This window comes from Chenopodium album, chromosome 5 (genome assembly GCF_948465745.1).
Source record: "Chenopodium album chromosome 5, dcCheAlbu1.1, whole genome shotgun sequence".
Classification (NCBI taxonomy): Eukaryota; Viridiplantae; Streptophyta; class Magnoliopsida; order Caryophyllales; family Amaranthaceae; genus Chenopodium; species Chenopodium album.
The window spans coordinates 62,803,461-62,807,377 of NC_137838.1; the positions used below are offsets into that span (position 1 = coordinate 62,803,461).

The following is a 3,917-nucleotide window of genomic DNA, read 5'->3' on the forward strand; positions in this document are numbered from 1 at the left end:
CCGTTGCAATAACTAGGTCTATTGCGACGACTTCTTCATACCTTCTTAATAACAGGGCCTAATGCAACGGATGAGAGCTAGCCGTTGCAATAGGGTTGTTTAGTACAATGACCATTAAAAATATGTACTCTTTACCTAGGCGCGTCAAAGAAGTCCGCCTAATTTTTTCTCAAAATTAAAAGTTTCACGCATTTCTAAGAAAACCGCCCAAATTTTTTTTTTCATGAATAATTTACAAGGTCACAAACCCAATCCACCCAACTTTCTCAATCAGGTTCAATTCACTTCTTCACCCAATTAATAGGTTGTAATCGTCGTCTTCTCCTTTTTTTCCCTCTCTCCTTCTCATCTTTCTCTCTCATCGATTCTTAAATCTCTGATTTTCTGCATTTTTTCATTGCTCTCAAACCCTAATAATCGACGGCAATAGATTCTTCTTCTTTTATTTTTGTTTTTCTATACATTTATTAATTATTATCTGTATTTGATTTTGCTTTCCATAATCTTGATTATTTTTTCGATTAATTTTTGGAATTCTATCTGTTGTAATTTGTTGAATTTTCTAATAATTTTTTTTTGATGTTTTTGTTCGACGAACCATTTTGCCGATTAAAAAGGTTTTGATTGAATGTGGATATGCTGAATTGCTGGGTTTAAGCCACTTCTTCTTATTTCTTCTCTCCTTTTCTCTCACTCTCTCTCTCTCCTCTGCGGCGCCTCCATTGCTTCCCCTGAACCTCATCTTACAACCCCTCAATTTTGGCGGAACAGGTACTTATTCTATCTCTTTACTTCAATTATTTGAATTTCAATCTTATTACTAGTATTTATATTCTGTATGTTTTTAGTTTTATTAATTAACATTTCGCTATTTCGTAAAAAAGACCCAGAAGGCCTTTTTGAAGCAGCCTAAAGTTTTTCTGAGGTAATCTACAAATTCTGTGAATGCTAAAATTTTCAATTAATTAAGTTAAATTATTTGTTTTTAATTGATTTATGGAAAATGCAGCTCGAGGAAAACTGGCCTGGAAAGGGAAAGCAACTTGGGAAAGGAGGAAATAGGTTCTGGAAGAGTATTAGTTTGGGTTTCAAGACTCTCAGAGAAGCTATTGAAGGTTCTTTCTTTTCCTTTTTTAGGTTGAGTTTAAGGTGCATTAGAGTTAGTATGTTCAAATTAAGTGAATTTGTTTTTTTATACAATTGCCACTTTGCGTTTTATATCTTCAAGATGTAAAAAAAATTAATTTGTTGATTGGGGTTTTTGTGGGTGTTTCTGAGTCTTATGAAAAGCATAAAATTTTAGGCTAAAGTGGTATTATAGATGCAATATGTTGTATGTACAAAAACATGGGACAATAATGAAAAATGTAAGCTTGGTTGTGTCGGATATGTAAATGTTGAATGAAGTAATTCTTATTGTTTTCCCATAGAAATGAGGTTGGACATAAGTTGCAAACTTTGATTGGTTTTTGAAGTCGTTATTAGAAAGAAGTTTATGAACTTAAATGATGCCTGTGGGATAACGTAACTTACCGGTTAGCTGGACATTTTAAGAGGAGGTTAAGTTTTCATAATGAAATTTGTGATCTTAAGTAGAGTTGGCGTTCATCATAGATGATATTGGTATTCGCTCGGGGGGGGGGGGGGGGGGGTAAATGATCTCTCTATTTCTTGTAATATATTATGGGAGACAAAAATGACTTGTTATGCAACTGTTTTTCTGTCAAATTTATCTAGTTTTTGTGACTTATATGTACTTTCACTAATGTTGTAAATATGAGATATACATTGCCACCACTCTCACTCTTAACTACCACCGTAGCCCACCCCAGATAGTTATCAGTTTCAATTCTTAACTTATTTTCATATTGTGCTAGTTGGTTTGAGGAGCTTGTTAAGTTGTGGTTGGAGCTTCAGTTTTTATGTGATTTTTGAGGTTAAGTTCGTTTTTATTCCTCGTATTTAGCTTAAATAGCCATAGTTTTCATGCTTATGGACATGTTAAGGATGGCTCGCTCTAATATTGGTCATAATTGTTTTTGTTATGAAAGTTCATATTTCTTGTTTGCGTGGTCTGACATACAATATTGTTGCATTTTTTTGTTGCTGTTGAAACTATGCTTGAGGGGAAAGAAATTTCTTGTAAGTTTGACTTTTTTTTTGTTACAAAGGCTGCAAGAGGTTGAGGAGTCTACTATACTTGTATCTTCGTTTGCATTGGGCTTCATTTTTGCTAATCAATTTTAATTTCTCTTTATAATGTATTATATCTTGTGCGAACACGCCTGCTTTTAATGTGAGTAGTTTTGTGTATCTACTATAATATGGTCGGTATTATAATGTGATGAAGATTACCTTCTTAACTAAGTAAAAGAACCTTCTTATGAACTTTGTATATATTGTTCAACTCAAGTTTCTTTTTTTTTTTGAGTGCTCAATTCTTTTATAATCCTAATTTGATTTGTTTGTGTGTTTTGTTTATTAGGGTATCAAGATCCATTGAATATGTGTAAATAGTGCTAAAGGTGGATATTGAAGTAGAAGAAGATGCTTCCCCAACTGCTTTACTTGAGAAATTAGAGAAGAAAGAGAAAAAAATGATAATGCGATTCAAAGAATTGCCCAAAATATTGTTTGGGGGACAAAATGATTTAGTTTTAACTTTTAAGTGTGTTTTATTTAGTTTAGTTAGTATTAATTTAATTTTTTAATTTTCCTTATAGATAACATTGTATAAACTTTTAATTCATATTAATAAAATTCTTTTTTTTTTTTTGAAAATTTTGATTTTAATTGTATTATTATTATTATTATTATTATTATTATTATTATTATTATTATTATTATTATTATTATTATTATTATTATTATTATTATTATTATTATTATTATTATTATTATATGCATTATTGTGTGACATTAGGTTTAGGAAACCGTGGCATTAGGTATAGGAAACCGTGGCATTAGGTATTATAGCTAATGCCACGACAATATTGTTGCCGTTGCATTAGGTATTGATCTAATGCCACGGATCATTGATGTCGTGGCATTAGGTGTCATATGTCGTTGCATTAGACCTACTGCAACGCCAGCAGATGCCACGGTACATGGCTGTTGCATCAGGCCCAATGCCACGGATTTTGATGCCTAATGCAACGAATTTAAGGGTTGCAATAGATCAAAAATAGAGTAGTGATCATTGAATGAAATCAGTGTTTCACTCATGTCAAAGGAATGAATCCACTAATATATCCGGAATCTCTACACTTGAGCTTCAAAGTAGGTCTATAGTTCGATCATGCATCATTCATGCATATCCATGTGATTGACCGAGCTTCACTACGCTCTAATAGCCCATGAAACAGTGCTATCCAATCAATCTTACATGCTAGTCCATTTAAAGAGATCATTTATGTCCACTTTAATGACTCCAGACTAGGAACTGAAATAATATATGGATTTTGTTCACCAGTGGGGTTTCATTCACCAGGTCATCAACCTGACGAGCCCATCAATCCATAATTATTTTGAAAATTTTATTTAATATCAAAAACCATAATTAAATAAGATTGAAACTTTGTTTCAATTGATAAACATAATTCTGCAAGTTGATGTATTACTTATGTAATGTGCTTTCTCAAAACATATACAACTTAAATTACATAACTTGCTTCAATCCAAGAATCCTTAGTATGACTCTCATACCTTGATCATGAAAGGGGTTTATTAAGTAGAGTTCATGAGACATTCTCATAAACACGAATTTCACAACTTTTAAATTTTATAATAATATTCATCTCCATACACTAAGAATTCTTCTTCGTCCTTTCGCAAGGAACTTAGGAATTTCTAATTTGTATTCCAACGTTACGTTGGATTTCGATTTGAAATCTATCATCACTTGTCTTTAAAACACG

At 32.0% G+C, this 3,917-nt stretch overlaps 1 long non-coding RNA gene across 3 annotated transcripts; it reads left to right on the plus strand.

Moving 5' to 3' along the window:
* Positions 1–214: 214 nt before the first annotated feature.
* LOC145630843 (uncharacterized) lies at positions 215–2,773 on the plus strand. 3 transcript variants are annotated; one of them, XR_014112272.1, is made up of 5 exons: positions 215–304; positions 618–771; positions 885–925; positions 1,010–1,115; positions 2,486–2,773. It is a non-coding gene; the product is annotated as an uncharacterized LOC145630843 (long non-coding RNA). The 3 variants fall into 3 exon arrangements; XR_014112273.1 differs by having other exon boundaries at positions 230–274; XR_014112271.1 differs by lacking the exon at positions 215–304 and having other exon boundaries at positions 320–771.
* The last annotated feature ends 1,144 nt before the right edge of the window (positions 2,774–3,917 follow it).